The 26,204-nt window shown below is 47.2% G+C and overlaps 1 protein-coding gene, 1 long non-coding RNA gene and 1 pseudogene across 2 annotated transcripts in view; 2 read left to right on the top strand and 1 right to left on the bottom strand.

The window, feature by feature from the left end:
- The window catches only part of LOC139276136 (uncharacterized), a 39,242-nt gene extending 22,569 nt beyond the window's left edge, over window positions 1–16,673 (bottom strand). The window contains exons 1-2 of the long non-coding RNA XR_011595823.1: window positions 16,645–16,673; window positions 14,897–14,998 (exon numbers count right to left, since the gene is read on the bottom strand). This is a non-coding gene — a long non-coding RNA (uncharacterized lncRNA). The remainder of the gene's footprint in view (window positions 1–14,896; window positions 14,999–16,644) is intronic.
- LOC139276125 (NXPE family member 3-like) overlaps window positions 1–26,204 on the top strand; it is a 742,865-nt gene that overhangs the window by 55,879 nt on the left and 660,782 nt on the right. The window lies entirely within an intron of this gene.
- LOC139276130 (zinc finger protein 850-like) overlaps window positions 1–26,204 on the top strand; it is a 171,333-nt pseudogene that overhangs the window by 22,320 nt on the left and 122,809 nt on the right.

The raw sequence follows: 26,204 nt of genomic DNA, 5'->3' as shown, positions 1-26,204 counted from the left end.
GTCATCTTACAAAATTCTATAGATTATGGAACATAATTAAAGCACATGGGATTGGGGGTGATGTACTGACATGGATTGAAAATTGATTAACTGACAGGAAACAGAGAGTAGGAATAAACGGGTCTTTTTCGGGGTAATGGGCAGTGACTAGTGGGGTACCACAGGGATCAGTGCTTGTGCCCCAGCTATTCACAATATAAATGATTTGGATGAGAGAACCAAATGTAATATTTCCAAGTTTGCTGACGATACAAAACTAGGTGGGGTTGTGAGTTGTGAGGAGGATGCAAAGACTCTGCAAGGCAATTTAGATTGGCTAGAATTCTTTGAGGATGTAATGAACAGGGTGGATAAAGGGGAACCATGGAATGTAGTGTCCTTGGACTTCCAGAAGGCATTTGACAAGGTGCTGGAATAGACTGGCGAATGATATTTAAAGGGTTGACGGTGGATAGGCAATGGCAAACATTTAAAGATCACATGGATGAACTTCAACAATTGTACATCCTTGTCTGGAGTAAAAATAAAGTGGGAAAGGTGGCTCAACCGTGGCTAACAAGGGAACTTAAGGATAGTGTTAAATCCAAGTAAGAGGCATATAAATTGGCCAGAAAAAGCAGCAAACCTGAGGACTGGGAAAAATTTAGAATTCAGCAGAGGAGGACAAAGGGTTTAATTAGGAGGGGGAAAATAGAGTATGAGAGGAAGCTTGCAGGGAACATAAAAACTGACTGCAAAAGCTTCTATAGATACGTGAAGAGAAAAAGAGTAGTGAAGACAAACGTAGGTCCCTTGCAGTCAGATTCAGGTGAATTTATAATGGGGAACAAAGAAATGGCAGACAAGTTGAACAAATACTTTGGTTCTGTCTTCACGAAGGAAGACACAAATAACCTTCCGGAAATACTAGTGGACCGAGGGTCTAGTGAGAAGGAGGAACTGAAGGAAATCCTTATTAGGCAGGAAATTGTCTTGGGGAAATTGATGGGATTGAAGGCCGTTAAATCCCCGCGGCCTGATAGTCTACATCCCAGAGTACTTAAGGAAGTGGCCCTAGAAATAATGGATGCATTGGTGATCATTTTCCAACAGTCTATGGACTCTGGATCAGTTCCTATGGACTGGAGGGTAGCTAATGTAACACCACTTTTTAAAAAAGGAGGGAAAGAGAAAAGGGTAATTATAGACCGGTTAGCCTGACATCAGTAGTGGAGAAAATGTTGGACTCAATTATTAAAGATGAAATAGCAGCACATTTGGAAAGCAGTGACAGGATCGGTCCAAGTCAGCATGGATTTATGAAGGGGAAATCATGCTTGACAAATCTTCTAGAATTTTTTGAGGATGTAACTAGTAGAGTGGACAAGGGAGAACCAGTGGATGTAGTGTATTTGGACTTTCAAATGGCATTTAACAAGGTCCCACACAAGAGATTGGTGTCCAAAATTAAAGCACATGGTATTGAGGGTAATGTACGGACGTGGATAGAAAACTGGTTGGCAGACAGGAAGCAGAGAGTCGGGATAAACGGGTCCTTTTCAGAATGGCAGGCAGTGACTAGTGGGATGCCGCAAGGCTCAGTGTTGGGACCCCAACTATTTACAATTTACATTAACAATTTAGATGAAGGAATTGAGTGTAATATCTCCAAATTTGCAGATGGCACTAAGCTGGGTGGTGGTGTGAGCTGTGAGGAGGACGATAAGAGGCTGCAGAGTGACTTGGACAGGTTAGGTGAGTGGGCAAATGCATGGCAGATGCAGTATAACGTGGATAAATGTGAGGTTATCCACTTTGGTGGCAAAAACACGAAGGCGGAATATTATCTGAATGGCGGCAGATTAGGAAAAGAGGAAGTGCAAAGAGACCTGGGTACATCAGTCATTGAAAGTTGGCATGCAGGTACAGCAGGCGGTGAAGAAGGCAAATGGTATGTTGGTATTCATAGCTAGGGGATTTGAGTATAGGAGCAGGGAGATCTTACTGCAGTTGTACAGGGCCTTGGTGAGGCCTCACCAGGAATATTGTGTTCAGTTTGGTCACCTAATCTGAGGAAGGACGTTCTTGCTATTGAGGGAGTGCAGTGAAAGTTCACCAGACTGATTCCCAGGATGGCAGGACTGACATATGAGGAGAGACTGGATCAACTGGGCCTGTATTCACTGGAGTTTAGAAGGATGAGAGGGGATATCATAGAAACATATAAAATTCTGACGGGACTGGACAGGTTAGATGCAGGAAAAATGTTCCCAATGTTGAGGAAGGCCAGAACCAGGGAACACAGTCTAAGGATAAGGGGTAAGCCATTTAGGACTGAGATGAGGAGAAACTTCTTCACTCAGAGAGTTGTTAACCTGTGGAATTCTCTACAGCAGAGAGTTGTTGATGCCGGTTCGTTGGATATATTCAAGAGGGAGTTAGATGGCCCTTATGGCTAAAAGGATCAAGGGGTATGGAGGGAAAGCAGAAAAGGGGTACTGAGGTGAATGATCAGCCATGATCTTATTGACTGGTGGTGCAGTGTCGAAGGGCCGAATGGCGTACTCCTTCTATTTTCTATGTTTCTCTGTACCACATAACAGGTTACTGCACAAGATAAAAGTTCACGGGATTGGGGTAATATATTAGCATGGATAGAGGATTGGCTTACGAATAGAAAACAGAGTAGGGATAAATGGTTCATTCTCGGTTTGGCAATCAGTAACCAATGGGATGCTGCAGGGATCAGTGCTGGGACCCCAACTATTTACAATCTATATTAACGACTTGGAGGAAGGGACTGAGTGTAACGTAGCCAAGTTTGCCAATGATACAAAGATGGGAGGAAAAGCAATGTGAGGAGGACACACAAAATCTGCAAAAAGACAGAGACAGGCTAAGTGAGTGGAGATGGAGTATAATGTTGGAAAGTGTGAGGTCATACACTTTGGCAAAAAAAATCAAAGATTGAAGAACAACTTATTATTTAAATGGAGAAAGATTGCAAAGTGCTGCAGTACAGCGGGACCTGGGGGTACTTGTGCATGAAACACAAAAGGTTAGTATGCAGGTACAGCAAGTGATCAGGAAGACCAATGGAATCTTGGCCTTTATTGCAAAGCGGATGGAGTATAAAAGCAGGGAAGTCTTGCTACAGTTGTACACGGTATTGGTGAGGCCAGACCTGGAATACTGCGTGCAGTTTTGGTTTCCATATTTACGAAAGGATATACATGCTTTGGAGGCAGTTCAGAGAAGGTTCACTAGGTTGATTCCGGAGATGAGGGGGTTGACTTATGAGGAAAGGTTGAGGAGGTTGGGCCTCTACTCATTGGAATTCAGAAGAATGAGAGGTGATCTTATCGAAATGTATAAGATTATGAGGGGGCTTGACAAGGTGGATGCAGAGAGGATGTTTCCATTGATAGGGGAGACTAGAACTAGAGGGCATAATCTTAGAATAAGGGGCCACCCATTTAAAACTGAGATGAGGAGGAATTTCTTCCAGAGGGTTGTGGACCTGTGGAATTCACTGCCTCAGAGAGCTGTGGAAGCTGGGACATTGAATACATTTAAGACAGAAATAGACAATTTCTTAAATGACAAGGGAATAAGATGTTTTTGGGGAGTTGGCAGGGAAGTGGACCTGAGTCCATAATCGGATCAGCCATGATCATATTAAATGGCGGAGCAGGCTCGAGGGGCTGTATGGCCTTCTCCTGCTTCTATTTCTTATGTTCTTTTGTAGATAGGTTGAGTGAGTGGGCAAACACATGACAGATGCAGTACAACGTGGATAAATGTGAAATTATCCACTTTGTTAGGAAAAACATATGGACAAGGTATTATTTAAATGATGATGGCTTGGGAAGTGTCGATGTACAGAGGGACCTGGGTGTCCTTGAACACCAGTCATTGAAAGCAAACATGCAGGTGCAGCAAGCAGTTAGGAAGGCAAATGGTATGTTGGCCTTCATTGCAAGAGGATTTGTGTACAGGAGCAAGGATGTCCTACTACAGTTATACAGGGCCCTGGTGAGACCGCACCTGGAGTATTGTGTGCAGTTTTGGTCTCCTTACCCAAGAAAGGATATACTTGCCATAGAGGGAGTGCAGAAAAGGTTCATCACACTGATTCCTGGGATGGCAGGACTGTCGTATAAGGAGAGATTGGGTCGACTGGGCCTGTATTCTCGTGTTTAGAAGAATGAGATGGGAACTCATTGAAACGTATAAAATTCTGACTGGGTTGGATAGACTGGATGCTGGGAGGATGTTTCCCCTGGGCCGGGAAGTCTAGAACAAGGGGTCACAGTCTCAGGATACGGGGTAGGAAATTTAGGGCCGAGATGAGGAGAATATTTTTCACTCAGAGGGTGGTGAACCTGTGGAATTCTCTACCACAGAAGGCTGTGGAGGCCAAGTCACTGAATATATTTAAGAGGGAGATAGATAGATTTCTAGAAACAAAAGGCATCAATGGGTATGGGGAAAAAGCTGGAATATGGTGTTGAGATAGAGGATCAGCCATGATCTTATTGAATGGCGGTGCAGACTCGAAGGGCCGAATGGCCTACTATTGCTCCTATTTTCTATGTTTCTATTTGGCTTGTCAAGCCCGTTCCAGCTCCCAGCTAGTCCCACTGCCCCGCCCTTTCCCTGAGCCCTGCAAATGTTTTCTTTCAGATACTTATCCAACTCCCTTTTGAAAGCTGTGATTGAGTCTGTCTCCACCACCCTTTCAGGCCGTGCATTCTGGATCCCAACCACTCGCTGCATAAAATAGATTTTTCTTCGGTCGCCTTTGGTTCTTTTGCCAATCACCTTAAATCCGTCTCCTCTGGTTCTCGACCCTTCCACCAGTGGGAACAGTATCTCTCTATCTACTCTGTCCCGACCCCTCATGATTTTGATCACCTCTATCAATTCTGCTCTCAACCTTCTCTGCTCCAAGGAGAACAACCCCAGCTTCTCCAGTCTATCCACGGAACTGAAGTCCCTCACCTCGTGAATCATTCTTGTCAATCTTTTCTGCACCCTCTCTAAGGCCTTCACATCCTAATGTGTGGTGCCCAGAATTGGACACAATGCTCCAGTTGAGGCCGAACCAGTGTTTTACAAAGGTTCATCATAACCTCCTTGCCTTTTGTACTCTGTGATGCCCAGGATCCTGTAAGCTTTTTTAACTGCTTTCTCAACCTGTCCTGCCACCTTCAGTGATTTGTGCACATATACCCGCAGTTCTCACTGTTCACGCAGCCCCTTTAGGATTGTACCCTTTAGTTTATATTGCCTCTCCTCATTCATTTAATCATGTTTCTCTAATTTTATTTCTTAACTCAGATTCACGGCCTCAATTTAGTTCTTCCTCCGAGCCCCTCAACTTAATCTGGCAGCGTAATGTTGGCGAGTGGTGATTGATTGCCCTGGGAACCAACAGGAAGAGAGCTCAGAGGCCGGAGGGCCCAGGGAGCAGCATGTTCTGCAACCAATCGCGGTGTTTGAGGGGTGGATCCTGAGTCGGCCTGTCAGGTGAGTCAGTGTAAACCTCTGTTAAACAATTCAACTTTTAAAAGTTAAATCAAGATTTCATTTTTCAGCAAAACAGTTTAATATCAGTCAGTATTTTATTTCCCTGGATTTCCTGTTCTGAGTTTCAGACACTTCATTGCCAAGTGGACCAGGTATTTAAAGGTCATTCATTTCCCTCTTTCCATGTCGCTATTAGTTAAAGGTACAGAGATTGATTTCCCCTCATTATGCATTCGTAGTAGTTAAGTAAAATGCTTCCTGTTGGTAGTGAGTCACATTCTCTGCTGGGCAAGATGGCTGGTAGCTTCAGCCTTTAAAATACGCATCCTCTTGTTCAAATCTCTTCACGGCCTCGCCCCTCCCTATCTCTAACCTCCTCTATCCCACCAACCCTCTTAATAGTTTGTTTTCTTTGGAACAGAGGAGGTTGAGGTGAGACCTTAATGAAGTGTATAAAATTATGAGGGGCCTCGGTAGAGTGGAGAGGAAGGACCTATTTCCCTTCACAGAGGGGTCAGCAACCAGGGGATCTTTTTAGCCAGTACGTAGGAAGCCAAAAAAGAGAGGGGGAAGTTCTGGGCTTAGTATTAGGGACTGAAGCTGGGCAGGTGGAAGGGGTATCGATGGGACAGCATTTTGGTTCTAGTGATCATAATTCAGTTAGATTTAGGGTAGTTATGGAAAAGGACAAAGATAGACCAGGAATAAAGGTTCTCAATTGGGGAAAGGCCAATTTTACGAAGCTGAGATGTGATTTAGCCAAAGTGGACTGGAAACAGCTACTTGAAATGGTGAGAGATTGGGAAATGTTGATGTTCAGAGGAATCTTGGTGTCCTTGTACACGAATCACTGAAAGTTAGTATGCAGGCACAGCATGCAATTAAGAAAGCAAATGGTATGTCGGCCTTTATTACAACAGGATTTGAAGATAAGAGTAAACTTAAGATCATAAGAAATAGGAACAGGAGTAGGCCATACAGTCCCTCGAGCCTGCTCCGCCATTCAATAAGATCATGGCTGATCTGATCATGTACTCGGGGTCCACTTCCCTGCCCGTTCCCCAAATCCCCTTATCGTTTAAGAAACTCTCTATTTCTGTCTTAAATTTATTCAATGTCCCAGCTTCCACAGTGAATTCCACAGTTTTACAACCCTCAGAGAAGAAATTCCTCCTCATCTCTGTTTTCAATGTATGGCCCCTTATTCTAAGATCATGCCCTCTAGTTCGAGACTCCCCCCATCAGTGAAAACATCCTCTCTGCATCCACCTTGTCAAGCCCCCTCATAATCTTATACGTTTCGATAAGATCACCTCTCATTCTTCTGAATTCCAATGAGTAGAGGCCCAAACTACTCAACCTTTCCTCATAAGTCAACCCCCCAATCTCCAGAATCAATCTAGTGAACCTTCACTGAACTGCCTCCAAAGCAAGTATATCCTTTTGTAAATATGGAAACCAAAACTGCACACAGTATTCCAGGTGTGGCCTCACTAATACCTTTTATAACTGTAGCAAGACTTCCTTGCTTTTATACTCCATCCCCTTTGCAATAAAGGCCAAGATACCATTGGCCTTCCTGATCACTTGCTGTACCTGCATACTATCCTTTTGTGTTTCATGCACAAGTATCCCCAGGACCCGCTGTACTGCAGCACTTTGCAATCTTTTTCGATTGAAATAATTACTTGCTCTTTGATGTCTTACTGCAATTATATTGGACCCTGGTGAGACCACACCTGGAGAATTGTGTACAGTTTTGGCTGCTGATCTAAGGAAGGATGTATTTGCCATTGAGGATGGCAATGAAGGTTCACCAGACTGATTCCTGGGATGCAGGGATTGTCCAATGAGGAGAGATTGAGTAAACTAGGCCTATATTCTCTAGATTTAGAAGAATGAGAGGTGATCTCATTGAAACATACAAAATTCTGACGGGGCTTGACAGGGTAGATCAGGGGCGTCAAACATACGGCCCACGGGACGGACATGGCCTCCAAAGCCCCTTCCTCTGGCCTACCATGTGATTTAATTTTTATGCCCCCGCCCCGCCCCCGATCTTTCACTTGCTGACTCAAACACAATCTGAATTTGTCGGCTGTCACAGAACAGGAGGAGGGCGGGGAAGGCCGTCCCCGTCCCCGTCCCCGTCACCTCCTCCAGCCATTACACCCCTTCCTATCTCTGTAACCTCCTCCAGTCCCTCCACCCCTCCCTATCTCTGTAACCTCCTCCAGCCCCAACATCCCTGCCTTTCTCTGTAACATCCTCCAGCCCCTACACCCCTCCCTATCTCGCTAGCCTCCTCCAGCCCCTGCACCCCTTCCTATCTCTATAATCTCCGCCAGCCCCTCCATGCCTCCCTTTCTCTGTAATCTCCTGCAGCACTACACCCCTCCCTTTCTCTGTAACCACCTGCCCTTACACGCATCCCTATTTCTGTGACCTCCAGCCACTACACCCCTCCCTATCTCGCTAGCCTGCACCAGCCCCTACAACACACCCTACCTCTCTAACCTCCTCCAGCCCCAACACCCCTTGCTATCTCTGTAACCTCCTCCAGCCCTTACACCCTCCCTATCTCTGTAACCTCCTCCAGCCCCTACACCCCTTCCTATCTCTGTAATCCCCTCCCCCCCTCCCCATTTCTGTAACCTCCTCCAGCCTCGACACACCTCCCTATCTCTAAACTCCTCCAGCCCCTACATTCCTCCCCATTTCTGTAACCTCCTCCAGCCCCTACATCCCTCCCTAACTGTGTAACTTCCTCCAGCCCCTATACCCCCCCGCTATCTCTATAACCTCCTCTAGTCCCTACAACCCTCGCTATTCTCAAACTCCAGCCCTACAAACCTCCCTAGCTCTATAACCTCCTCCAGCCCCAATATCCCTGCCTTTCTCTGTAACATCCTCCAGCCCTCACACCCCTCCCTATCTCGCTAGCCTCCTCCAACCGCTACACCCCTTCCTATCTCTATAATCTCTGCCAGCCCCTACATGCCTCCCTTTCTCTGTAATCTCCTGCAGCACTATACCCCTCCCTTTTTCTGTAACCTCCTCCAGTCCCTACACCCCTCCCTATCTGAAACCTCCTCCAGCCCCTACACCCCTCCCTATCTCTAACCTCCAGCCCTTACATCCCTCCCTATCTCTGTAACCTGCAGCACCTATAACCCTCTCTATTTCTGTAACCTCCTCCAGCCCCTACAACCGTCCCAACCTCTATAACCTCCTCCAGCTCCTACACCCCTCCCTATCTCCATGTTTGACAAATTTGCTAGAATTCTTTGAGGACGTAACAAAGAGGGTGAATAAAGGGGAACCAGTGGATGTGGTGTACTTGGACTTGCAGAAGGCATTTGACAAGGTGCCACAAAGGTTACTACACAATATAAATATTCATGGGGTTGCGGGTAATATATTAGCATGGATAGAGGATTGTCTAACGAACAGAAAGCAGAGAGTAGGGATAAATGGTTTATTCTCGGGTTGGCAAACAGTAACCAGCGGGGTGCTGCAGGGATCAGTGCTGGGACCCCAACTATTTACACTCGGTCCCTTCCTCCAAGTCGTTAATATAGATTGTAACGTAGCCAGGTTTGTCGTTGATACAAAGATGGGAGGAAAAGCAATGTGTGAGGAGGACACACAAAATCTGCAAAAGAACATAGACAGGGTAAGTGGGCATAAATTTGACAGATGGAGAATAATATTGGAAAGTGTAACGTCATGCACTTTGGCAGAAATAAAGCAAAGAACAAGTTATTATTTAAATGGAGAAAGATTGCAAAGTGCTGCAGTACAGCGGGACTCGGGGGTACTTGTGCATGAAATGCAAAAGAATAGTATGCAGGTGCAGCAAGTGATCAGGAAGGCCAATGGTATCTTGGCCTTTATTGCAAAGGGGATGGAGTATAAAAGCAGGGAAGTCTTGCTACAGTTGTACAGGGTATTGGTGAGGCCACAGCTGGAATACTGTGTAGTTTTGGTTTCCATATTTACAAAAAATATACTTGGTTTGGAGGCAGTTCAGAGAAGGTTCACTCGGTTGATTCCAGTGATGAGGGGGTTGACCTATGAGGAAAGGTTGAGTAGGTTGGGTCTCTGATCATTGGAATTCAGAGGAATGAGAGGTGATCTTATCGAAACGTATAAGATAATGAGGAGGGTGACAAGGTGGAGTCAGAGAGGATGTTTTCACTGTTAGGAGAGACTAGAACTAGGGGGCGGCATTATCTTAGAATAAGGGGCCGCCCATTTGAAAACTGAGATGAGGAGAAATTTCTTCTCTCAGAGGGTTGTGGATCTGTGGAATTCGCTGCCTCAGAGAGCTGTGGTAGCTGGGACATTGAATATATTTAAGACAGAAATAGACAGTTTCTTCAACGACATGGGAATAAGGAGTTATGGAGAGTGGGCAAGGAAGTGGACCTGAGTCCGTGATCGGATCAGCAATGTATTAAATGGCAGAGCAGATTCGAGGGGCCGTATGGCCTACTCCTGCTCCTATTTCTTATGTTCTCTAACGTCTGCAGCCTCACAACCCTTCCTATCTCTCTAACCGCCTCCAGACCCTACACCCCTCCCTATCTCTCGAACCGCCTCCAGACACTACACCCCTCCCAGCTCTGTAACCTCCTGCCCTTACACGCATCCCTATCTCTGTGACCTCCAGCCACTACACCCCTCCCTATCTCGCTGGCCTGCACCAGCCCCTACAACCCTCCCTATCTCTATAACCTCCTCCAGTACTACAACCCTCCCTTTCTCTGTAACCACCTCCAGCCCCTATACCCCTCCCTAGCTCTGTAACCTCCTCCAGCTCCTACAACCCTCCCAAATCTGTAACCTCCTCCTAGGTCTACACCCCTCCCCATATCTGGAACCTACTCCAGCCCCTACACCCCTCCCTATCTCTGTAACCTCCTCCAGCCCCTACAAACCTCCCTATGTCTGTAGCCTCCACCAGCCCGAAAACCCTCCCTATCTCTCTAACTGCCTCCAGACTCTACACATCTCTCTATCTCTGTGACCTCCTCCGGCTCCTACACCCCTACTGATCTCTGTAACCTCTTTGAAGGCCTACACCCCTCCCTTTCTCTGTAACCTTTTCCAGTCCCTACTACCCTCCCTCTCTGTGTAACCTCCTCCAGCCTCTACAACCCTCCCAATCTCTAACCTCCTCCAGCACCTACACATCTCCCTATCTCTGCAACCTCCTCCAGCCCCTACACCCCTCCCTATCTCTGTAACCTTCTGCAGCCCCGAAACCCCTCCCTATCTCTGTAACCTCCTCCAAGGCCTACATCCCTCCCTTCTCTGTAACCTTCTCAAAGCCCCTCCACCCCTCCCTCTCTCTCTCTCTCTCTCTCTCTGTAACCTCCAGCCCCTACACCCCTCCCTATCTCTGTAAACTCCTCGAGCCCTACACCCTCCCTATCTCTGTAAACCTCAGCACCTACATCCATCCCTATCTCTGCAACCTCCAGCCCCTACATCCCTCCTTATCTTGCTAGCCTCCTCCAGCCCCTACTCCCTCTCTATCTCTATAACCTCCTCCAGAACCTACACACCTCCCTATCTGTAACCTCTTGCAGCCCCATACACCCCTCCGTATCTTTAATTTCCTCCAGGCCCTATAACCCTCCCTATCTCTGTAACCACCTCCAGAACCTACACCCTCCCTATCTCTGTCGCCTCCTCCAGCCCCTACATCCCTCCCTATCTGTAATCTCCTCCAGCCCCTACACCCGTCCCTATCCCTATAACCTCCTCCAGCTCCTATAACCCTCCCTATCTCTCTAACCTATAGCCCCTACACGCCTCCATATCTCTGTAACCTCCTCCAGCCCCTACAAACCTCCCTATCACTGTACCTCCAGCCCTACAACCCTCCCGATCTTTATAACCTCCAGCCCCTAAATCCCTCCATATCTCGGTAACCTCCAGCCCCTACACCCCTCCCTAGCTCTGTAACCTCCTCCCACCCTACACCCCTCCCTATCTCTATAATCTCCTCCAGCCCCTACACCCCTCCCTATGTCTGTAACGTACTCCAGCCCCAATACCTCTCCCTATCTCTGTAACCTCTTCCAGCTCCTACACCCCTCCCTAGCTCTGTAACCTCCTCCCACCCTACACCACTCCCTCTCTCTGTAACATCCTCCAGTCCCTACATCCCTCTGTATCTCTGTAACCTCCAGCCGGCCGTACAACCCGCCTTACCTCTCTAACCTCCCCCAGCCCCAACAAACCTCCCTATCTCTGTAACCTCCTCCAGCCCCTACACCCCTCCCTATCTCTGTAACCTACAGCCCCCACACCCCTCCCTATTCTTGTAACCTCCTCCAGCCCCTACAAACCTCCCAACTCTGTACCTCCAGCCCCTACACCCCTCTATCTCTAGCCTCCTCCAGCCCCTACACCCCTCCCTATCTGTAACCTCTTGCAGCCCCTACACCACTCCCTATCTCTATAACCTCCATCCACTACACTGCTCCCTATCTTGCTAGCCCCGGCCAGCCCCTACACCCCTTCCTATCTCTATAACCTCCCCCAGAACCTACACATCTCCCGATCTCTGTAACCTCCTCCAGCCCTGACACCCCTCACTATCTCTGTAACATCCTCCAGCCCCTACACCCCTCCCTATCTCTATAACCTCCTGTAGCCCCCACACCCCTTCCTATCTCTACAACCTCCAGCCACTACACCCCTCCCTATTTCGCTAGCATTCTCCATCCCTTAAACCCCTCCCTTCAAGCGGCAGATTAAGAAAAGGGGAGGTGCATCGAGACCTGGGTGTCATGGTTTATCAATCATTGAAAGTTGGCATGCAGGTACAGCAGGCGGTGAAGAAGGCAAATGGTATGTTGGCCTTCATAGCAAGGGGATTTGAGTATAGGAGCAGGGAAGTCTTGCTGCAGTTGTACACAGAGGCCCCACCTGGAATATTGGTTTTGGTCTCCTAATCTGAGGAAGGACGTTCTTGCTATTGAGGGAGTGCAGCGAAGGTTCACCAGCCTGATTCCAGGGATGGCTGGACTGACGTATGAGGAGAGACTGGATCAACTAGGCCTTTATACATTGGAGTTTAGAAGGATGAGAGGGGGTCTGATAGAAACATACAAGATTCTGACGGGACGGGACAGGTTAGATGCAGGTAGAATGTTCCCGATGTTGGGGAAGTCCAGAACCAGGGGACACAGTCTTAGGATAAGGGGTAGAACCATTTGGGACTGAGGTGAGGAGAAACTTCTTCACTCGGAGAGTTGTTAACCTGTGGAATTCCCTGCTGCAGAGAGTTGTTAATGCCAGTTCATTGGATATATTCAAGAGGGAGTTACATATGGCCTTTACGGCTAAGGGGATCAAGGGATATGGAGAGAAAGCAGGAAAGGGTTACTGAGGGAATGATCAGCCATGATCTTATTGAATGGTGGTGCAGGCGCGAAGGGCCGAATGGCCTACTCCTGCACCTATTTTCTATGTTTCTATGAGTGTGTCAGTATTTACAGGGGATCCCCGGGAGTGTGTCAGTATTTACAGGCGATCCCCGGGAGTGTGCCCGTATTTACAAGGATCCCCGATAGTGTGTCCGTATTCATAGAGGGTTCCCGTGAGTGTGTCAGTACTTAACTGGGGGTCCCCGGGAGTGTCTCAGATTTGACAGAGGGGCCCCAGGGGTGTGTCAGTATTTACAGGGATTCCCGTTAGTGTGTCGGTATTTACAGGGGGTCCCTGGGAGTTGTCAGTATTTATCGAGAGTTCCCGGGAGTGTGTCAGCATGTACGGGGGTGTCTGTATTTACAGGTAGTCCCCGGGAGTGTATCAGTATTTACAGGGTGTCCCCAGGAGTGTGTCTGTATTTACAAGGGGTCCCTGTGAGTGTGTCAATGTTTATGGGGGTCCCCGGGAGTGTGGCAGTATTTACTGTGGATCCCCGGGGAATATGTCAGTATGTTCAGGGGTTATCCCATGGAGTGTGTCAGTATTTACAGGGGGTCCTCGGGATTGTGTCGGTTTTTACTGGGAGCTCCCGGGAGTGTGTCAGTGTTTACAGGGGCTCCTTGGGAGTGTGTCAGTGTTTACAGGGGATCTCCAGGGAATGCGTCAGTATCTACAGGAGGTGTCACAGGGGATGCGTCAGTATTTACAGGGGGTCCTCGGGAGTGTGTCAGTGTTTACAGGGGATTCCCGGGAGTGTGTCAGTATTTACAGGGGATTCCCGGGAGTGTGTCAGTGTTTGCAGCGGGTATCCAGGAGTGTGTCAGTAATAACAGGGTGTCGACAGAAGTGTGCCCATATTTACAAGGACCCCCGATAGTATGTCAGTATTTACAAGTAGTCGCCAGGATTATGTCAGTATTTACAGGGGATCCCCAGGAGTGTGTCTATATTTACAGCGGGTCCCTGTGAGTGTGTCAGTGTTTACGGGAGTCCCTGGGAGTGTGGCAGTATTTACAGCGGATCCCCGGAGAATATGTCAATATGTACAGGGACTGTCCCCAGGAGTGTGTCTGTATTTACAGGGGATCCCCAGGGAATGTGTCAGTATCTAGAGGAGGTGTCCCAGGGAGTGTGTCAGTATTTACAGGGGGTCCTCAGGATTGTGTCGTTGTTTTACTGGGAGTTCCCGCGAGTGTGTCAGTGTTTGCAGCGGGTATCGCGGAGTGTGTCAGTAATAAAAGGGTGTCGACAGGAGTGTGCCCATATTTACAAGGACGCCCGATAGTGTGTTAGTATTTACAAGTAGTCGCCAGGATTGTGTCAGTATTTACAGGGAATTCCCAGGAGTGTGTCTATATTTACAGCGGGTCTCCAGGAGTGTGTCAGTGTTTACGGGAGTCCCCAGGGGTGTGCCCGTATTTAGAAGGACCCCCAATGGTGTGTCTGTATTTACAGGGGACCCAGGAATGTGTCTGTATTTACACGGGGCCCACGGGAGTGTGCCAGTGTTTACCGGGGGTATCCAGGAGTGTATCGGTATTTACAGGAAGTCCCCGGGAGTGTGTCAGTATTTATAGGGGGTCCCCAGGAATGTGTCTGTATTTACACGGGTCCCCCGGGAGTGTTTACCGGGGGTATCCAGGAGTGTATCGGTATTTACAGGTAGTCCCCGGGAGTGTGTCAGCATTTCTTGGGGGTCCCCAGGAATGTGTCTGTATTTACAAGGGGTCCCTAGGAATGTGTCTGTATTTTACAGGGGCTCCCTGGGAGTGTCCATATTTACAGGAGTCCCTGGGAGTGTCAGTTTTTGCAGGGTGTCTCCGGGGAGTGTGTAAGTAGCACAGGGAGTCCCTGGGAGTGTGTCAGTATTTCCAGGGAGTTCCCGTGGAGTGTGTCGGTCTTTACAGGGAGACCCGGGGAGTGTGTAGGTATTTACTTGGTGACTGAGGTGAACTCGCCCCAGATGTTGGGGTAACCCTCTGCTGGCTTTGAGCCCGGGCTGGGCCCAAGGACACGGGAGTGACATCTAGCCTGACATCTTAAAAGATCGGACAGAGACTGGTGTCACAGAGGAGTCAGCAATAAATGTCTTCCTTCAACTAACCCCTGATATTCTCCAATAATGTTCCAAGATCTCCTCTTTTTCGAGGCAATGACCCCCACACTGGGATGTCAGGTTTTGCTGACGAGCTATTCGCCTGTGAGGGGCTTCGCAACCACCTAAACACTGCCTCTCCTGCACACAGGCTCTATGCACACTCCATACATGCTTACCCCCTCACAAGGGTCATAGAATCATAGAAATTTACAACACACAATGAATTCATTTTGGCCCATCATGTCCACGCCGGCCGACAGAGTTATCCAGCTAAATCCCGTTTTTCTGCCCTTGGTCCGTAGCCCTGTAGGTTACGGCATTTCAAGTGCACATCCAAGCACTTTTTAAATGTGGTGAGGGTTTCTGCCTCTACCACCTTTTCTGGCAGTGAGTTCCAGACCCCCACAACCCTCTGTGTGAAGAAATTTCCCCTCAAATCCCCTCTAATCCTCCTGCCAATTACTTTAAATCTATGCCGAATGGTTGTTGACCCTCTTCACTCTATCTAGGCCCCTCTTAATTTTATACACATCAGAAAAGTCTCCCCTCAGCCTCCTCTGTTCCAAAGAAAACCAACCCAGCCTATCCAATCGTTCCTCATAGCTAAAATTCTGCAATCCAGGGCAACATCCTTATAAATCTCCTCTGTGCAATGACATCTTCCCTGTAATGTGACCAGAACTGATCGCAATATTCTAGCTGTGGCTTAACTCGTGTTCTACATAGTTCAAGCATAACCTCCCTGCTCTTGAATTCTTGGGCCGTTGGACAGCGAGTAGGAACAGCGATCCCGGCTGATTTGCAAACCCCATCACCCCCAGCCCAGCCCTGGGACATCAAGCTCCAATCATGTCCCTATTCCTGCACACCGGCCGAGATCAGGTTAACTCAGACGGGGCCAGGGATGGAGACTGGGCCTTCCCTGCGAGCGCTGTGTGGACAGGTCCCACGCGTATCCCCTCCTCCCCCTCCGCCAGTACCTGCGTTGCTATCTTGCTGGGCTGGGGGGCAGGGTCAGGGTGACCCGAGCGGGCAAACCATTTGACGAGGGGTCAGGGGTGGTGACCTTACTGCCGGGCGGAGGCAGGAGTAGGACGTGACCTCCGGTTCCTCCTGTAGCCCGTGGCCTCGATCTGTCCCACTTTTTAATGTTCTGAAACGCCAGCATAGAAAGATCCCACAATCAGAGCGCGCCCTTAGCTCCATTTACCCGCCCTTCTGTAACATTTCACAGAAACAGGCCATTCGGCCCAACCAGTCTCTGCTAATTGCAGCCTTCTCCCCTTAACCGAGCACAGTCCAGGAGTGAAACTGTGAAGCCTCCCCAGGTCGGTCAGCTCCATGCTATACTGGGCGGGGGCGGGGGGTAGGGGGGGGAAACTGAAGGGGGTGATATTAACAACAAGGGGTTGTTGCATTTCCACCGTCAAACTGTAGCTCCGCCCCCTCTCCTTGTAGCCCCTCCCCCTTGGCACCTCCAACTAGCCCCGCCCCCTATAGTTCCCCCCCCACACGTAGCTCCTCTTGTACCCCGCCCCCTGTGGCCCCCTCCCCCTGTAGCCCCGCCCATCGCCAGCGGGACCCACAGAGCCGCCTCTCTCCCGCTCGCGGTCCCCGGGGCCTCCGCTCCGACTTTGTCCGCGCGGCCCAGCCTCGCCGTCGCTCCTGGCAACCCTCACTTCCGCCGTCTAGGCGTCACTTCCGGTCAGCGGCTGACGGACCTGCCCCGTTTCCCTTGGCAACTGCGGAGAGAACTTTAAAAACCGCGATTAATTCATGAAAGGTTCGCAGCAGTCAGTTTATTTTTATGATACGATTCTCAGCTTTATCATTTTATTATAAAATAAACAAATGCGAAGTTGTTTTTTTAATTTAAACATTGCGCCTGCGCTCTACCGACGCCTTTCTGTGACGTCAGGAGGTCATCTCACTCGAGGAGCCCAGTGCGCAGGCGTGGGCTGTATGTGGCGCATGCGCAGTGTGCCATTGTTCAGAGCGGACGCGGGCTGTGAGCGGGCGGAGGCCGGACACAGTTTGGGGTTGAACGTGAAACTGCGGGGCGCAGGAGAGTAACGTACTCGACAGGTGGGCTTCATAAACACCTGGTGCAGGTCGCGAACCCGGACTAAGAAACAACAGGTCTCGACTTTGCAGCTCCCGGGCGTTTTCGCGGTAACAGGCCCAGATTGACAGTCGCCATGTTTGTAAAGGACAGTTGCAGGTTGGTGCGCGGCCATCGTGAGTCATCGCTCAATAGAGCGCATGCGTGGCCATCTTTGTGACAGAACAATGTGTGGGCGGGGCTTCAGTGTCCCAGTGAACCCAGCCAGAGTCAGCACCTTCAGGGGAGGAGAGGGAGGGGAACCAGTGAGTGTAGAACTGAACCCAGCCAGAGTCAGCATCTTCAGGGGAGGAGAGGGAGGTGAACCAGTGAGTGTAGAACTGAACCCAGCCAGAGTCAGCATCTTCAGGGGAGGAGAGGGAGGTGAACCAGTGAGTGTAGAACTGAACCCAGCCAGAGTCAGCACCTTCAGGGGAGGGGAACCAGTGAGTGTGGAACTGAACCCAGCCAGAGTCAGCACCTTCAGGGGAGGAGAGGGAGGGGAACCAGTGAGTGTAGAACTGAATCCAACCAGAGTTGGTGGTGAAAACTTATCAGAGGACAAGGTGTCTTCAGACGTGCAATGTGTTTGAATTTCAGGACAGTATGTATGGGATGGGGATTTACATCTTTGGAAGAACAAGGAGGAAAGAATGTTCCATAGAATCGAGAATTATCTATTCTGAATTTCTGTCCTGTACTTGACATAATTATTTTTGTAAACTCCTTTTCCAGGGTATTAGAAGGGGTGGATTTGCAGACGGGGAACTCAAACCAAACATCACGTTAAGATCTGACAGAATCACTCAATTCCTCAGGACTTGAATATCATCAACCTTTGAATGCGGAAGGAGAAATGTTTGTCTCTTCTCTGAGGGAACAGATTTCAAACATCAGTGTGACTGGTAAAGCACCAAGACACACACACACACCCGAGTGAGAGTGTTCCAGTGAACTGCCTGTGGAAAGAGCTTTAAGCAGTTACACAGCCTGAAAAAACATCACACCATTCACAGCGTGGAGAAATCGTACACGTGGTCTGTGTGTGGACGAGGCTTCAACTGATTGTTCAACCTGGAGCGACACAAGGACACCGGCACCATGGAGAAACCGTGGGAATGTGGTGACTGTGGGAAGGGATTCAATTGCCCATCTGTACTGGAAATTCATCAGCGCAGTCACACTGGGGAGAGACCGTTCACCTGCTCTGTGTGTGCAAAGGGATTCACTTTGAAATCCAACCTGCTGACACACCAGCGAGTTCACACTGGAGAGAGGCCGTTCACCTGCTCCGTGTGTGGGAAGGGATTCACTCAGTCAGCCCACCTGCTGACACACCAGCGAGTTCACACTGGGGAGGGGCCGTTTACCTGCTCTGAGTGTGGGAAGGGATTTACTGTGTCATCCCGTCTGCTGGCACACCAACGAGTTCACACTGGGGAGAGACCGTTCATCTGCTCAGTGTGCGGGAAGGGATTCCATCGGTCATCCCACTTGCTGTCACATCAGCGAGTTCACACTGGGGAGAGGCCATTCAACTGCTCTGCGTGTGGCCTGGGATTCACTCGGTCATCTAACCTGCTGAAACACCAGCGAGTTCATACTGGGGAGAGGCCGTTCATCTGCCTCGTGTGTGGGAAAGGATTCATTCAATCATCCAACCTGCTGACACACCAGCAAGTTCATACTGGGGAGAGGCCATTCACCTGCCTCGTGTGTGGGAAAGGATTCACTCAGTCATCCAACCTGCTGACACACCAGCGAGTTCACAAGTGATTGCAGGGTTTGGATTCTGCTGTTATCCCAAACTGAATCATGTCCATTTTGAAAGTTCGGGTTTTTTTCTGCTGTTATTGATTACCCCTATAACACAGTTTAATATTCTGGTTATTGGACCAATTAATCAAGGACAGTCAGCATGGATTTGATAAGGGAGGGTCATGTCTGATTAACTTGATTGAATTTTTCAAGGAGGCAACCAGGAGGGTTGGTGTGGGCAAAGCATATGATGTAGTGTATATAGATTTTATCAAAGCTTTTGATAAGGTCTCGCATAGCAGACTGGTCATAAAAGTAAAAGCCCATGGGATCCAGGGCAAAGTGGCAAGTTGGATCCAAAATTGGCTCTGAGGCAGGAAGCAAAGTGTATTGGTTGATGGGTGTTTTTGTGACTGGAAAGATGTTTCCAGTGAGGTTCCGCAGGGCTCCGTACTAGGTCCCTTGCTTTTTGTGGTATACGTCAATGATCTTGAATATAGGGGGTATGATTAAGAAGTTTGCAGATGATAAAATCTGCTGTGTGGTTGATGAAGAAGAAGAAGAAAGCTGTAGACTGCAGGAAGATATCAATCAACTGGTCAGGTGGGCAGAACAGTGGCAAATGGAATTTAATCCAGAGAAGTGTGAGGTAAAGCATTTGGGGAGGGCCAACAAAGAAAGGGAATACACGTTAAATGGTAGGACATTGAGATGTGTAGAGGAACAAAGGGACCTTGGAGTGCATGTCCACAGATCCCTGAAAGTAGCAGGCTGAGACATAGACTACAAGAGCAGGGGGGTTATGCTTGAACAGTATAAAACACTGGTTAGGCCACAGCTGGAGTACTGCGTGAGTTCTGGTCGCCGCATTACAGGAAGGATGTGATTGCACTGGAGAGGGTACAGAGTAGATTTACAAGGGTGTTGCCGAGAGTGGAGAATCTTAGCTATGAGGACTGATTGGTTAGACTGGATGTTTTTCCCTTGGAACAGAGGAGGCTGAGGGGAGACCTCATTGAGGTGTATAAAATAATGAGGGGCCTAGATACAGTGGATATAGGAAGGCCCAATTTCCCTTAGCGGAGGGGGTCAACAGCCACGTGGCATGAATTTAAAGTAATTGGTAGAAGGTTCAGGGGGATTTGAAGGGAAATTTATTGAGTAGGTTGTGGGGGAGGCAGAAACCCTCACCACATTTAAAAAGTACTTGGATGTCCATCTGAAGTACCATAACCTGCAGGATTATGGACCTAGAGCTGGAAAGTTTGATTATGCCGGATAGCCTCTTGTTGGCCGGCATGGACACGATGGGCGGAAATGGCCTCCTTCCATGCTATGAACTTCTATGATTCTAAAATCAATGTGAAATGGGTCAGATAAAAATAATGCTGATTTGTATTTGCATCCATACTTAACTCTTTTTAAAGAGTTTTCTTCAAACACTGAAAGCTGCAACAAATGGAGCTAAACTTTGTTAAACAATTGATAATAAAATGAAATTAATCAGCAAGGTTGGTTTTGGATTTCTCTTGGATGGAGCTGGACATGATTTGCCTTGAAATGCCGCTGGTGTCCAGTAGGTGACGCTGTCTCACCAATTAACTCCGACTGAGAGATGCGAGACTGGCCTCTAGAGCAGGAGGAATGTGGGCAGCTCCGGGTCAGACACTGAACATACTGCACCCCTCAGGGACATCACACACTGTCCTCCATGGAGCAACTCGGGGTCAGCCACTGAACTCACTCACCCCACAGGGACATCACACACTGCCCCTTCCCTGGAGCAAATCGGTATAGGGTTAAGCAGATTAGAACATTAAGTGCGTGGCTCAAAGATTGGTGTGGGAGGCATGAGTTTTGCTTTACTGGCACCAGCACTGGGTAAAGAGGGAGCGATTCTGTTAGGATGGGTTCCACTTGATCTGGGCTAGAACCAGTGTCCTGGTGAATCGAATAACTAGGGCAGTAAACACGGCTTTCAACTAATGAAGGTTGCAAGGGTGGGGGGATTCAGAAAAGTGTACAGCACAGTTTAGATATAGAGATAAAGCAACAAGAGACATGTCAAGGCTCCAGAGCAGAGTTTTGGGTAAAATAAGCAGAGTGGGTCAGGAAGGGACAGAGCGTAACAAAGGTAATAGGACATTACTGACTCAGGAGACATCAGGGAAAAATAGAATAAAAGTCCAAGCTAAAGGCACTATCTCTGAATGCATGATGTATTCGCAATAAAATAGATGATTTAATAGCGCAGATAGAAATTAATAGGTTTGATCTAATAGCCATTACGGAGATGTCGTTGCAAAGTGACCACGGTTGGGAAATAAATATTCCAGGATACATAACTTTTAGAAGAGATAGAAAAATGGAAAAGGAGGAGGGGTAGCCCTGATATTAAAGGATGGGATAAAGACAGTAGAGGGAAAGGATCTTAGCTCGGAAAATCAAGAAGTAAAATCAGTTTGGGTGGAGCTAAGAAACAGTAAGGTGCAGAAAACATTTGGCGTTCTTCATAGGCCCCCAAACTACAGTGGCACTGTATAAATCATGAAATTAGAGGTGCATGTAATAAAGGTGATACAATAATTATGGGGGACTTTATTCTGCATATAGACTGGGAAAACCAAATTTGCAGTTATTGTATGGAGGACGAATTCATGGAAGGTATACAAGATGGTTTTCTAGATCAGTATGTTGAGGACCCAACTAGAGAACTGGCTATTTTTGATCTAGTATTGTGCAATAAGAAAGGGTTAATTAAGAACCTTGCAATAAAGGGGTCCTTAGGGAAGAGTGACCATAATATGATAGAATTTTATATTATGTTTGAAAGTGATTTAGTTAAATCCGAAACTAGGGTTTAAATCTACACAAATTAAACTATGTAGGCAAGGGGGGAGTGTTGGTTAAAGTAGACTGGGAAACTACAATAAAAGGTATGATAGTAGAAAAGCAATGGCTAGCATTTAAAGAATTAATACATAATTTACAACAAACATACATTCATTTAAGGCATGAAAACCCCACAGGAATAGCGGTCCAACCATGGTCAACAAGAGAAGTTGAAGATAGTATTAGATCAAAGGAATATTCTGATAATGTTGCCAAAAAGAGCAGTAAGCCTGATGATTGGGAAGATTATAGAATTCACCAAAGGATGACCAACAAATTCCTAAAGAAAAGGATAAAAGAATATGAGAATAAAATAACGAGAGACAAAAAAACAGACCGCAAAAGCTTCTATAGGTATATAAAAAGGAATAGATTAGCAAAAGTAAATGTGCATCCCCTACAGGCTCAGACATGACAAATTATAATGGGAAACAATGAAATGGCAGGGAAATTAAACGCATACTTTGTGTCTGTCCTCATGGAAATAGACGCAAAAAACTTGCTGGAACTACTGAAGAACCACGGCTTTAGAGAGAATGAGGAACTGAAAGAAGTTAGTAATAGTAAAAAAAATGGTACTGGAGAAATTAATGGGGCAGAAAGCCAATATATCCCCTGGACCCGATGGCCTACATCCTAGGGTATTGAAAAAGGTAACTATAGAAATAGTGGATGCATTGGTTGCCATCTTCCAAAATTCCATAGATTCTAGAACGGTTCCCGTGGATTGGAAGGTAGTAAATGTAACTGAGCTATCTAAGAATGGAGAGTTAAAATAGGGAACTAGAGACAAGTTAGCCTGACATCAGTCGTAAAGGAAAATGCTAGATTCCATAATTAAGGATGTGATAACAGGCACGTAGAAAATAACAAGATTGGGCAGTCAATACAGCTTAAGGAAAGGGAAATCATGTTTGACAAATCTGTTAAGAGTTTTTTGAGATTGTAACTAGCAGAATAGGTAAGGGGGAACCAGTGGATGTGGTGTATTTGGATTCAGAAAGGATTCGATAAGGTGCCACATGAGGTTATTAAATTACGGCTCATGGGATTGGGGGTAATATACAAGCATGGATTGAGGATTGGTTAACAAACAGAAAACAGAGTAGGAATAAATGGTTAATTTTCAGGTTTGCAGGCTGTATCTGGTGGGGCACCACACGAATTGGTGCTTGGGCCTCAGCTATTCACAATATACATCAATGATTTGGATGAGAGGACCAAATGTTATATATCCAAGTTTGCTGATTATACAAAGCTAGATGGCAATGCAAGTTGTGAGGAGGATGCAAAGAGGCTTCAAGGGGATATAGAGAAGGTAAGTGAGTGGACTGGAACATGATGAATGGAATATAATGTAGAGAACTGTGAAGATATTCACATTGGTAGGAAAAATAGAAAAGCAGAGTATTTTTTAAATGGTGAGAGAAGTTGGTGTTCATAGGGATCTGGGTGTCCTTATAGAAGAATCACTGAAAGTTAAATTGCAGGTACAACAATCAATTAAGAGAACAAATGGTATGTTGGCCTTTATTACAAGATGATTTAAGTAAAACATAAACGCGTCTTACTACAATTATATAGGGCCTTGGTGAGACCACATCTGGAGCATTGTCTACAGCCATAGAGAGAGTGCTACGAATATTCACCAGACTGGTTCCTGGGATGGGGTATTGTCCTATGAGGAGAGATTGGGTAGTCTACAGTTTAGAACAATGAGAGGTAATCTCTTTGAAACCTGCAACATTCTTACAGGGCTTGATAGGGTAAATGCAGGGAGTCTAGAATAAGGGGTCGGCAATTTAAGACTGAGATGAGGAGAAATTTCTTCACTCAGAGGGTGGTGAATCTTTGGCATTTCCTGCCCCAGAGGGCTATGGAAGTTCAGTCTTTGTGCATATTCAAGACAGACATCGATACATTTCGATGCTGATATCGATGGCGGACTGGTTCATTGGAGATGTCCAGCTGTATCATAAGAAAATAAGAAATAGGAGCAAGAGTAGGCCATTTGGCCCATTGAGCCTGCTCCACCACTCAATAAGATCATGGCTGATCTGATCATGGACTCAGTTCTACTTCCCTGCCCGCTAAGGAAATCAAGGAGTATGGTGATAATGCAGGAAAGTAGAGTTGAGGTAGATGATCAGCCATGATCTCATTGAATAGCGGAGCAGACTCGAGGGGCCAAACGGCCTACTCCTGCTCCTATTTCTATGTTCTTATGGTGTCAGTAAGTAACAGGATAGGTAAAGTCGAACTGCAGGTGTACAGATACAACTAAGGGATCAGTCTGCCCAGTGACGAGAGGACACTTGACTTATGAGGAAAGGTTGAGTAGGTTGGGCCTATACACATTGGAGTTCAGAAGAGTGAGAGGTGATCTTATCGAAACATATGAGATAATGAGGGGTCTCGACAAGGTGGATGCAGAAAGGATATTTCCACTCATAGGGGAAACTAAAACGAGGGAACATAGACTCAGAATAAGGGGCCGCCTATTTAAAACTGAGATGAGGAGGAATTTCTTCTCTCAGAGGGTTGTAAATCTGTGGAATTCTCTACCCCAGAGAGCTGTGGAGGCTGGGTCTTTGAATATATTTAAGGCAGAGATAGACAGATTTTTAAGCGATAAGGGAATAAAGGTTGATAGGGAGCGGGCAGGAAAGTGGAACTGAGTCCATGATCAGATCAGCCATGATCTTATTGAATGGTGGAGCAGGCTCGATGGGCCGAATGGCCCGATCATGCTCTTATTTCTTATGTTCTTATTTTCTTATGACTCAGCTGGATATCTCCAATGATTCAGTCTGCCATCGACATCAGCATCGTGTTGGATCAATTGCTAAAAATGGTTACTCATTGGTTAACTGCCAAAAATGGAAAACAAATGCTATAGCTCATTATGAAATAGTCTGTGCCTGGTTCTATGCAGAGCTGCAGTTCCCCACCTCCATTATATGAAGAGAGCTCGATGTGATCTAACCGAGCACTTTGAGCCTTATTGATGCCACGATAGAAACAGTCTGCAATTTCTCGAGAGCTGAAATATGGAAGGAGAAAGATCTGGCTCTTTCTATTTCTCTGTGTATCGTCCTCCATCTTTCCTCAACCCCTCTGCCCCCTTCTCCCTCTCTATCTGTTTGTCTGTTTGGGTTTTGTTCTTTTTTCTGATCAGCCAGCCCTCTCTGTGACAGTCATCCACTTTCTATCCTTCTGTCCCTCTCCTCATTTCCTCATTTCCTCATTTCTCTCTATGGTCTCTCCCTGGCGCACAGACCCTCCCTCTCTAACGCAGCCAAAGCATGTCACAGTCCCTAAAAAAGGCAATGTCAGGGCGGTGAAGGATCTTCTTATTCATTAATGGAATAAGGACATCGCTGGCAAGATCAGCCTTTCCTAAATGCCTTTGAGAAGATGGTGGTGAGCCACTTCCTTGAACAACTGCAGTCCGTTTAGTGAATATATTCCCGCAGTACTGTTAGATAGGGAGAGATAGGATTGTGAACCAGTGACGATGAAGGAATGGCGATATATTACCAACTCACGATGGTGTGTAACTTGGAGGGGAACTTGGAGATGGTGGTTTTCCCATGCGCCTGCTGCCCTTGTCCGTCTAGTTGCTGGAAACCTTGGCGAGTTTCTGTATCTTGTAGATGGTACACACTGCAGCCACGATGCGCTGGTGCAATGTTACCGAATAGACAAAAACCGGTCTGTTAAAACATATAAACAACACCCAACAACAATCCCAGTTTATAACGGTTCACATTAAGGACACACATGAGATAATAATAAGGCGTTGTTGTGTGTATTGTATCACATTATAATACCAGAGACCCGGAGAGTTTGGAAGGAACTTGATGAATGGTCTGAGAATAATTGTGTTATGGGCAGGAGATTGAGTGACCAATGGCTGTGCTCCTGGAAGTGCAAATACATCCCGCTCGTACAGCTGTGCGAGGCAGAGGAAACAGACAGAAGGGCGGATATAGAATGACAGACTTTCCAATCTGGTGTCCATTCCATTATAACCATGTACCGCGACCTCTGCTGCAGACCCGGGATCACAGGATGGGGAAAATAACAACCATGGCAAAGAAATGAAGGGACACCTTATCAGTGAACTCCTGGTAAACTAGGGGAGTGAGTAGGAGCTGGAACTTCAAATAGAGAAATACCACTAATTAAAAAGGGTTAGGTTCCAGAACTTACTGTTTATAGAGTTAAATCTGTGAGGCTAAGGACACAGAAGTAAAACTGTGAATGAGGCCTTGATGGTTGTGACGGCTCCCGCGAGACGCCATAGTGGATCCCAGCAGAGGACCCGGCTGTAGATCTCCACAGACCATGTAGGGAGTTCAAGATACTGAAGGATTCTATCACGGCACTTTA

This window comes from Pristiophorus japonicus, chromosome 11, assembly GCF_044704955.1.
Source record: "Pristiophorus japonicus isolate sPriJap1 chromosome 11, sPriJap1.hap1, whole genome shotgun sequence".
NCBI lineage: Eukaryota > Metazoa > Chordata > Chondrichthyes > Pristiophoridae > Pristiophorus > Pristiophorus japonicus.
Note: the sequence above shows the minus strand (reverse complement) of the source record. Positions and strands in the feature narration are given on the sequence as shown.